Source organism: Trichosurus vulpecula, chromosome 1, assembly GCF_011100635.1.
Source record: "Trichosurus vulpecula isolate mTriVul1 chromosome 1, mTriVul1.pri, whole genome shotgun sequence".
NCBI lineage: Eukaryota > Metazoa > Chordata > Mammalia > Diprotodontia > Phalangeridae > Trichosurus > Trichosurus vulpecula.
In genome coordinates, this window is record NC_050573.1 from 73,225,922 (window position 1) to 73,236,832 (window position 10,911).

Here is a 10,911-nt window from a genome sequence, read left to right on the forward strand (position 1 = left end):
TTGGGAGCCGGAATGGTTGATATGGTGTTTGCTGCCTGACAATTCCAAGAGAAATGTCAGGAGCAGAAGAGTTCTGAATCTTCATTGATCCTAAGTAAGCCTTTGATACTGTCAGTCATGAGGGCTTGTGGAAGATCATGGCAAAATTTGGTTGCCCAGAGAAGTTCATGGTATTGTAGCTCAGTTTCATGATAGCTTGCTTTCACAGGTTCTGAATAATGGACAATGTTCTCGCACTTTCCCATTACCAATAGAGTGAAGCAGGGCTGTGTGCTTGCTCCCATGTGTTTTAGCATCATGTTGTCAGACACCTTCAACAAGGATGAAAAAAGGTCAGCTACCACAGTGATGGCAAATCATTTAACTTGGCTGCAAGCCAAGTCTAAAGTGGAGGGAGAGCTGGGGCATGACTTTTTGTTCAGAGATGATTGTGCACTCAATGCTGTCTCTGAAGCTGAGATGCAACAAAGTATGGATTAATTCTCTGCTGCTTTTGCTAATTTGGGCCTAATAATTAACACCAAGAAAACATAGGTTCTATACCAGCTAGCACCACACCATCCATACTTGGAACCATCAGTTACAGCAAATGGAATAAATTTTGAATGCTGTAGATAAGTCCATTTACCTTGGCAGGATACTTTCCAGGGATGTACACAGAGATGAGGAGGTTGGTACATGCATTGCCAGAGTTGGCTCAGTGTTTGGGAGGCTATGAATGAAAGTGTGGGAGAGAAAAGATATTAGACTGACTACCATACTGAAGGTCTACAGAGCCATTGTGCTGACCTCATTGTCATATGCCTGTGAAATCTGGACAGTCTACCAGCACCATGCCAGGAAACTGAATCGCTTCCATTTGAATTGTCTTAGGAAGATTCTGAAGATTGCCTGGCAAGACAAGGTACTAGATACTAAGGTCCTTTCTTGTGTTGAACTGCCAAGCATTCAAATTCTACTGAGGAGAGTGCAATTCCAATGGGCAGGCCATGTTCAAACACGTACATTTACAAACATGTTCAAATGTACATTTACCTAAAATATTATTTTATGGAGAACTCACATAAGTCAAACACTTATGCAGAGGTCAGAAGAAGTGATACAAGGACTTTCTCAAGGTCTCTCTGAGGAACTTTGGAAGAAACTGTGAATCATGGGCAGCTAGGTGGCTCAGTGGATAGAATGCCAGTGCAGGAGTCAGGAGGATCTGAGTTCAAATCCAGCCTCAGACACTTACTAGCTGTGGGACCCTGGGCAAATCACTTAGCTCTGTTTGCCTCAGTTCCTCATCTATAAAAAAGAGCTGAAGGAAATGACAAATTGCTCTAGTGTCTTGGTCAAGAAAACTCCAAAGAAAATTCATGAAGAGTCAAACGCCACTGGAAAAACTCAACAAGTGAGACAATACAGAGTACAGTATGCCTGCATCACAGAAGATGCTGTGCTCTAAGAGCAAAGCAGAATTGCAGTAGCTCAAAAGAAGCATGAGATGTGCAAATTTAGAGATGGCTTTAGCCCAAATGTTCATACAGACTATTTGGCCATGACCTATGGTAGAGCCTTCCAAGATTGTATTGGTCTGATCAGCCACAGTTGGACACAGTGTACATTGACCCCAATATAGTGATGTCGTTTTGGTCCTCTGCGAGAATGAAGGGCAGCAATCAACCAATCATAACATCTAGCAACCTGCAGATCAGAGGATTCAGCTGGTATCTTTCTAGGACAAAGGGATTGTTCCTCTAAGAGCAATGAACCTGAGGAGTTGGATCACGGTGAGACAATTTCCCTTCCCTTTGCTATCCAGGACTTCAAGAGCTTCTCTGCAAAGGTTCTTAGATGTATCTGTCTGCCCCCTCCCTGACAAATCAAAGAGGTGTGACAAAAGAGGGTGGTAAGGGGAGTCAGAAATTCAGATGTTATTAGAGGTGACTGGAACTACTTACTTACTACTCCTGATTCAGGTATTAATGCTTTCTACTTAGCCTGTATGATGATCAAGAAGTTTTGGGGGGATCATGTTGAGGAAAGAATAGAATATTGGGATTCAATGAGTGGGGGAGGGCATAATCATAAGATATAAAATTATTCTATTCCCTCAGACTTAAAATATGATACCCAGGAGTACTAGGAAAAGCTGTGGTTTCACTGTGCTCACTGTGTGAAAGTAAGCTGGTCTGTCTATTGGCTAGAGGGATGGATATGTGCCTTCATGCCTGGTCAGTTGAGTGAGTTGGTACAGGTCAAGCTTAGAGTACCACTTTCTGGTTTGCTCCAATGGCCCTGGAACCTGCTACTTCAAGTTATATTTCCTAGAATTAGTAGTTGAAGCATTGCCTCTGTATTGGCATACCTCCTTTTTGTTGCGAAGAGGCACATATTTTACTTTGTATTTTGGATCTCTGGAACAATTTAGTGACTTTTCTTACATGGTCCCACGTTGTTATCCAGAATGGTTAGACCAATACATAAATTCCACTATCAATGCTGTTGAACAGTACTGGAAGAAGTCATAGAATCTAGAATAAGAGCCATTCCCCAATTGATAAATGGTCAAGGGATAGCAATAGATGGTTTTCTGAGGAAGAAACTCAAGTTATCAATGGCCATATTTTTAAAATGCTCTAAATTGGTGGAGCTGTGAACCAGTGCAGTTATTCTGGAAAGCAATTTGGAACAAGCTTTAAAAACTATCAAACTGTTCATACCCTTTGACCCAGCAATACTAGGTCTACTCCCTAAAGAGATAAAAGAAAGGGGGAAAGGACCCCTTTTACAAAAATAATTACAGCAGTTCTTTTCGTGATGGCAAAGAATTGGACATTGAGGAGATGTCCATCAACTGGGAAATAGCTGAACAAATTATGGTATATAAATGTGATGAATACTATTGTGCTATAAGAAATGATGAAGGGCACAGTTTCAGAAAAATCTCGCAGGACTTGTATGAAATGATGCAAAGTGAAGTGAGCAGAACCAGGAGAACAATTTATATAATAATGACAATATTGTAAAGATAACAAAATTTGAAAGATATAGTAACTCTGATCAACATAATGACCAGCCACAGCTCCAGAGAACTCATGGTGAAACATGCTATCCACCTCCAGAGAGAACTGATGAACTCAGAATACAGACTGAAGCATATTTCCTTCCTTCCTCCCTCTCTTCCTTCTTTCCTTCCTTCTTTTCCTTCCTTCCTTCTTTCCTCCCTCCCTTCCTTCATTCCTCTCTCCTTCCTTCCCTCCTTCCTTTCTCTCTCTCCTCCCTCCCTTCCCCTTTCCCTTCTTTCCTTCCTCCCTTCTTCCTTCTTTTTCCTTTCCTTCCTCCCTCCCTCCCTCCCTTCCTTCCTTCCTTCCTTCTTTCTTTTTTTTAGATATGGCAAGAATTTCTTTTGTACAACATACATATCTGTAATGGATTTTGGTTTTCTTGCTTTCTCAATCAGTGAGGGAGAGGGAAGATGAAGGAAGAAAATTCAGAACTAAAAATAAAAGTAAAATTGAACTTCTAAAAAGTCATGGAATCATTCTAACTGGGTCCAATACAAATTTATGTAATTTCAAATGGGCCAGCAAGGCAATCCTTTTACTTCTCTTTAATTGATTCTCCATGGCACTCCCCACTTTGACTGTCCAAACCTCCTCCCCTTCTTCATTCCAGAGGTCATCTTGTCTAGGCTATACCCAAATAAGAATCCCCTCTAGCTTTGCTCAGAGTCCCTCCAGTGAAGTAGAACTCAGTCCATTCTACTTTTGATTAGTTCTAGTTGTAGGAAAGGTTTTCCTCAACTTCATGCCTAAATTCATCTCTTTGTAACTCTCTCTCGTTGCTCTTACTCAGTCTCACCTCTCAGGGATTCAATATCCTCATCTTTAAAGTGAGAACATTCCCTGACAGTTTGTACCTTTTTGTGTCTGGAAGGAAGGAAACAAGCATTTATTAAGCACCTACGAAGTGCCTGACACTGTAAAACTAAGTGCTTTACCAATTTTATGTCATTCGATCCTTACAACAACCCTGTGAGGTAGGGGCTGTTATTATCCCCATTTAACAGTTAAGGAGACTGAAGCAGAAGAGATTAAATGATTTGCTCAGGGTCACATAGCTAGAAAGTGTCTGAGTCAGAATTTGAATGCAGATCTTCTGACTCCAGGCCCAGCATTGCACCGCCTGGTAGTTTTGAGAAGATGTTAGATGGGGAAGTGCTTTGGAGAAGTTAAAAACCCACTGCCTCATTTGGTATCCCCAGCAATTAGCACAGTGCCAGGCACATAATAGTAGGTGCTTAATAAATGATTGTTGACTGACCAAATGTAAACTATCATTAAGACTGTTCCCCAGAGACAGACACAAAGAATTATCTGGTTTAAATTAACCTTTGACAGTGGAGTAAATGCCATTCTCAAGTGTCAGCTTTGCTTAAAGCAGAACTCACCTGATGGACTCTAGGCATTTAACAGATGGCAGTGAATGAGATGAATAAGCACAGGATTTAGAATTGGATGATATGGACTCAAATCCCAGCATTATTATTTATGCTACTCATGTGTGACCTGGGCTCAAGTCTCTTCTTTGGGTCTCACCTGTAAAATAAGGGGTTTGATATCGGAAATCCTTTCTAGCTCCTTATCCGATGACCAGCAATCCCCATTGGTGAGGGCAGGAGCAGAACCCACTGAACTCTTCCCCTGAGCCTAGAAATGACCCCCATGATACTCACCACCTTCCTCAGATGCTACCAAAACCCTTTGACAAATGCCATTATTGATAGTCTCGGCAGAACCAGAGCCCCATCACCTCACCCCAAAGGAGAGCCCACTGAACTTTCAGGACTGCTAACAGCCTCAGGACTGCCAGCAGCTGACTTCTCTTGGGACCCAAATGAGAGAGCAGAGGGGAAATCTAGAAAAAAATTCTCTCTAACCCTCTACAATTTAAGAGAGAGGGAAGCCACTGCAAAGCAAAACCACAGAATGAACAGACGTTATTCCCTAACACTCATGAATAGTAACTGGTGCCATAAAGTACCAAGGTTAGTCAGGGATGGATAAAAACATTTGCAAGGGTTGATCCTAACTCCGTTGCCTTCAAATGGGCCCTCACTGCTGGTAGGCAATCCTTCCAACCCTCTCTAATTCACTATCCCACTCACCACAGTGGCTCTTCCAAACTTTTCCATCCCTCCTCAAATCTCTCAGGTCTCCTTTGCCCACCCTCTCAGCTGAGAACCTCGCCTAGTATTTTACTAAAAAAAACGACCATTCTGAAAGTTCTCTCTTCTATTTTCTTCATCTCATGTTACTCATATGCCTTCTGCCACTATCTCCTTCACCTCTGTCACATGAAGAGGTGGTTCTTCTCCTTTCCAAGGTAAACCCCTTTACCTGCACAAGAGATCCCATTCCATCCTTCTAGAAGATTGCCTCCTCTAAGTTCCCCACTGTCTCAGGTATTTTTTGTTTTGTTTTGATTTTTGGAGGCAACTGAGGTTAAGTGACTTGCCCAGGGTCATGTGGCTAGTATGTGTCTGAGAAAGATCTGAATTCAGATCTTCCTGACACCAAAGCAGTCCCTCTATCCACTGCTTCACCTAGCTGCCCCATCTCATGTATTTTCAATCTTTTCATTTCCTAGCTGCTTCCCTTCTGCTTATAAACATACCCATGTCACCCTCACTCAATCCTTTTATTCCCTGTTAACTATTGTCCTAGATCTCTTTTTTCCCTTGAGGCTAAACTCTTTAAGCACTTCTGCCATGGATGCCCCCACTTCCTCTCCTCTTACCTTCTTAACTATCTCCAATCTGGCTTCCAGCCTCATCATTCCACTCAAATTCAATGGCCTTTTCTCAGTCTTCATCCTTCTTGACCACTTTGCAAACTTTAACATCATCAACTGTTTCTTTTTTTTTTAATATTTTATTATTTATTTAATATTTTTAGAATTCAGCATTGATTTCCACAAGATTTTGAGTTACAAATTTTCTTCCCATTTCTAGCCTGCCCCCGACTCCAAGATGGCATATATTCTGATTGCCCCATTCCCCAGTCAGCCCTCCCTTCTGTCACCCCATCCCCTTTTCCCTTACTTTCTTGTAGGGCAAGATAGATTTCTATGCCCCATTGCCTATATATCTTATTTCCCAGTTGCATGCAAAACCAACTTTTTTTTTTGAACATCTGCTTTTAAAACTTTGAGTTCCAAATTCTCTCCCCTCTTCCCTCCCCACCCACCCTCCCTAAGAAGGCAAGCAATTCAACATAGGCCACACGTGTATCATTATGCAAAACCCTAACACAATATTCATGTTGTGAAAGACTATATTTTGCTTGCTCCTATCCTGTCCCCCTTTATTCAATTTTCTCCCTTGACCCTGTCCCTTGTCAAACATGTTTGCTTTTGATTACCTCCTCCCCCTATCTGCCCTACCTTCTATCATGCTCTTTTTTTATCTTCTTCCCCCTTCTTTCCTGTGGGGTAAGATACCCAATTGAGTGTGTATGTTATTCCCTCCTCAGATCAAATCCGATGAGAGCAACATTCACTCATTCCCCCTCACCTGCCCCCTCTTCCCTCTCCACAGAACTGCTTTTTCTTGCCACTTTTATGTGAGATAATTTACCCCATTCTATCTCTCCCTTTCTCCTTCTCTCAATATATTCCTCTCTCATCCCTTAATTTGATTTTATTTTTTTAGATATCATCCCTTCATATTCAACTCACCCTGTGCCCTCTGTCTCATGAATCATCCACATCATCTTTCCATGTAGGAATATAAACAAAACAATTCAACTTTAGTAAGTCCCTTATGATTTCTCTTTCTTGTTTATCTTTTCATGCTTCTCTTGATTCTTGTGTTTGAAAGTCAAATTTTTCTGTTCAGCTCTGGTCTTTTCACTGAGAAAGCTTGAAAGTCCTCTATTTTATTGAAAGTCTATATTTTGCCTTGGAGCATTAAACTCAGTTTTGCTGGGTAGGTGATTCTTGGTTTTAATCCTAGCTCCACTGATCTCTGGAATATCATATTCCAAGCCCTTCAATCCCTTAATGTACAAGCTGATAGACCTTGTGTTATCCTGATTGTGTTTCCACAATACTCAAATTGTTTTTTTCTGGCTGCTTGCAGTATTTTCTCCTTGATCGGGGAGCTCTGGAATTTGGCAACAATATTCCTAGGAGATTTCTTTTTGGGATCTTTTTCAGGTGGTGATTGGTGGATTCTTTCAATTTCTATTTTACCCTCTGGCTCTAGAATATCAGGGCAGTTCTCCTTGATAATTTCTTGAAAGATGATATCTAGGCTCTTTTTTTGATCATGGCTTTCAGGTAGTCCAATAATTTTTAAATTATCTCCCCTGGATCTATTTTCCAGGTCAGTGGTTTTTCCAATGAGATATTTCACATTGTCTTCCACTTTTTCATTCCTTTGGTTCTGTTTTATATCTTGATTTCTCATCAAGTCACTAGCTTCCACTTGCTCCAGTCTAATTTTTAAGGCAGCATTTTCTTCAGTGGTCTTTTGGACTTCCTTTTCCATTTGGCTAATTCCGCCTTTCAAGGCATTCTTCTCCTCATTGGCTTTTTGGAGCTCTTTTGCCATTTGAGTTAGTCTATTTTTTAAGGTGTTGTTTTCTTCAGTATTTATGGGGGTCTCCTTTAGCAAGTCATTGACTTGTTTTTCATGATTTTCTTGCATCACTCTCATTTCTCTTCCCAATTTTTCCTCTACTTCTCTAACTTGCTTTTCCAAATCCTTTTTGAGCTCTTCCATGGCCTGAGACCAGTTCATGTTTTTCTTGGAGGCTTTTGATGCAGGCTCTTTGACTTTGTTGATTTCTTCTGGCTGTATGTTTTGGTTTTCTTTGTCACCAAAAAAAGATTGCAAAGTCTGAGTCTGAATCTGAGTCCATTTTTGCTGCCTGTTCATGTTCCCAGCCAACTACTTGACCCTTGAGCTTTTTGTCGGGGTATGACTGCTTGTAGAGTAGAGAGTACTTTGTCCCAAGCTTGAGGGGCTGCGCTGCTGTTTTCAGAGCTACTTCTACACAGCAAGCTCTGCCACAGCAGTGCTCCTTCTCCCCCAAGAACCGCCAACCAGGATTGCGGCCCAGATCCTGGTAGGGCAAAGCAGGCTTTGCACTCTAGCTCTAATCTCCTGCTTAATTCCTCCCACCAGGTGGGTCTGGGGCCTGAAGCAACTACAGCTGTAGCTTTGGAAGTAGCCTCAGAGCTGCAACATCTCTGTCCCAACAGTTTTCCCCACTAACCTGCTTTGTTGTCTTTGGCATTTGTGAGTTGAGAAGTCTGGTAACTGCCACAGCTCACTGATTCAGGGCCCTATGCCTGTTCCGCCTGGCTCCCAGCCTGGTTGGTCCCATGCTGGGCTCTGCTCTGTTCCGCTCCCAGCTCCGTGCAATAGACCCTTCCCAGCGACCATCCAGGCTGTCCTGGGCTGGAGCCCTGTTTCCTTCTGCTATTTTGTGGGTTCTGCAGCTCTAGAATTTGTTCAGAGCCATTTTTATAGGTGTTTGGAGGGACCTGGGGGAAAGCTTAAGCAAGTCCCTGCTTTCCAGCTGCCATCTTGGCTCTGCCCCCTCAATACCTCAACTGTTTATTCTCTTCAATACTCTCTTCTTTCTAGATTTTCAGGGTACCCCTCTCTCCTGGTTCTCCTATGTACCGATCTGACTGCTCCTCCTGTCTCCTTTGCTGGATTTCTATCCAGATCAAGCTCCCTAACCATAGGTGTCCTTCAGGGTTCTATTCTGGGTCTCTTCTCTTCTCCCTCTATACTACTTCACTTGGTGATCTCATTAATTCCCAAGAATTCAATTATAATCGCTATGATGATTATACTGAAATCTACTTATCCAGCTGTAAACTCTCTGCTGACCTCCAGTTTTGCATCTCCAATTGCCTTTCAGACATCTCAACATGTCCCAGACTGAACTCATTGAATACACTGGATTCTGTTGTTCCTTGAATGAGACGCTCCATCTCCCAACTCCAGGTATTTTCTCTGGTTGTAACCCTGTGTCTGGGATGATCTTTATCTCTGCCTCCTGGCCTCTTTCAAGTCCCAGCTAAAGTTCCACCTTGTACAGGAAGCCTTTCCCAGCCCCTCAACCCACAAATGCTCCCCTCTTCCAAACTTCTTTGTTACTGTTGAGGCTACCATCCAGTTCTCCAAGGTCCCAACCTGAGTGTCATCTTCAGCTCACAATCTCTCACCCCGGTCTGTTGCCAAGTCTATTGATTTTATCTGCATTAATTTCTCTCGAATATGCCCCCTTCTCTCCTTGACACTTTGACCACTCTGGTTCATGCTTTGTTTATTGCAATAACCTGCTGGTGAGTCCATCTGACACAATTCTCTCCCCACTGCAATCCATTCTCCATTCACCTGCCAAAGTGCTTTTCCTAAAGTGCAGGTCTGACCCTGTCAGACCCTCCCCCCAACCCACCCATATTCAGTAAAACTCCAGGGGCTCCTAACACTTCTGGGATCAAATATCAAATTCTGTGTAGTAACCAAAGCTCTTCATAACCCGGGTCCTTTTTACCTTTAGTCTCCCTACCCTGCCATGATCTAGTGACACAGGCCTCCTGGTTGTTCCACGGACTAGACTCCAATCTTTTGGCTCTTGGCACCTTTCCCGGCTGCTTCATGCTTGGAATGCTCTCACCCGTCTGTCTCCTGGCTTCCTTCAAAAGCTAAAATCCCATTCTACAGGAGACCCTTCCCAAGAGAATTCTGCCTTCCCTCTCTGGTTATTTCCAGTGTATCCTGCATATAGCTTTCTTTCCCCCAAGAGAATTCTAATGCCTTCTTTCCCTGGTTATTTCCAGTGTATCCTGCATATAGCTTGTTTGTACATAGTTTTTTGGTGATCTCCCCCATTACACTGACAGCTTCTTGAGGGTAGCAATTGTCTTTTGCTTTTGTTTCTCCAGCGCTTCACCCGGCACCTATTAGGTGCTAAATACTGTCTCTCTTTGTGACCTTAAGTTACTGCCTCTTTCTGGGCCTGTTTCCTTAGGATTCACTCTTTCGATTCAGATACAGAATTGCCTAAGATAGCATAAGGTAGTAGAATAAGATTCAAATCCTGCCTTCAACACTTACTATGTACCTTGGGCAAGCCACTTCATCTGTTTTTTCATCTGTAGAATGAGGTTGATAATGCATTAAACAGTGGAATATTGGGTTAGACTTGGGAGTACTGGATTTGAATCTGGGTCCCGATTCTTGCTAGTGGCACGAAGAACCTGGACATATCCCTCTATTTCTCCAGCCTTTCTTTTAATCTGCAACACTAATAATAACCCTTGCTCTACATACCTCAAAAGGCTGTTGTGACCCTGGGCAAGTCACTTAACTCCAATTGCCCCCACACACATACAAAAAAGGCTGTTGTGAAGCAAGTGCCTTGTAAATCCTAGTGTTACAAATTATTTCTTTTCCTTTCCAGAGGAGCTGGGGAAACGTGTCCCCCCAAAATCAGGGGTGGGGTACAGTGTGAATTGAAGGGAACCTTGGAGATGGAGACCAAGGCTGTGTGGTAAAACGGCATGAGCGCTGGCTTTTCAGATGAGTACAAGGGTAGATGAATGGCACCACCCTGGAGGCCTGTTTCTAATCTGTAAAATGGAGTTGGTGTAAATCCGGGCTGTCCAAAACATGGCCCACAGTGCATTTATATGGCTTGCCTACACGCAGAGATTTACATAAGGGCTTTAGTGAACGAAGCCGAGCTACAGCAGAGCTCTCACTAAATTGGCAAATCAAAATATAGCGTCTATTGTTTCAATAAAAACTTAGGGTTGGACGGCCCTGGTGTAAATGATCCCTAAAAAATCCTTCAAAACCCTTCCAGGTCTAGATCCTTCAGGAGAGGTGGGCCTTTT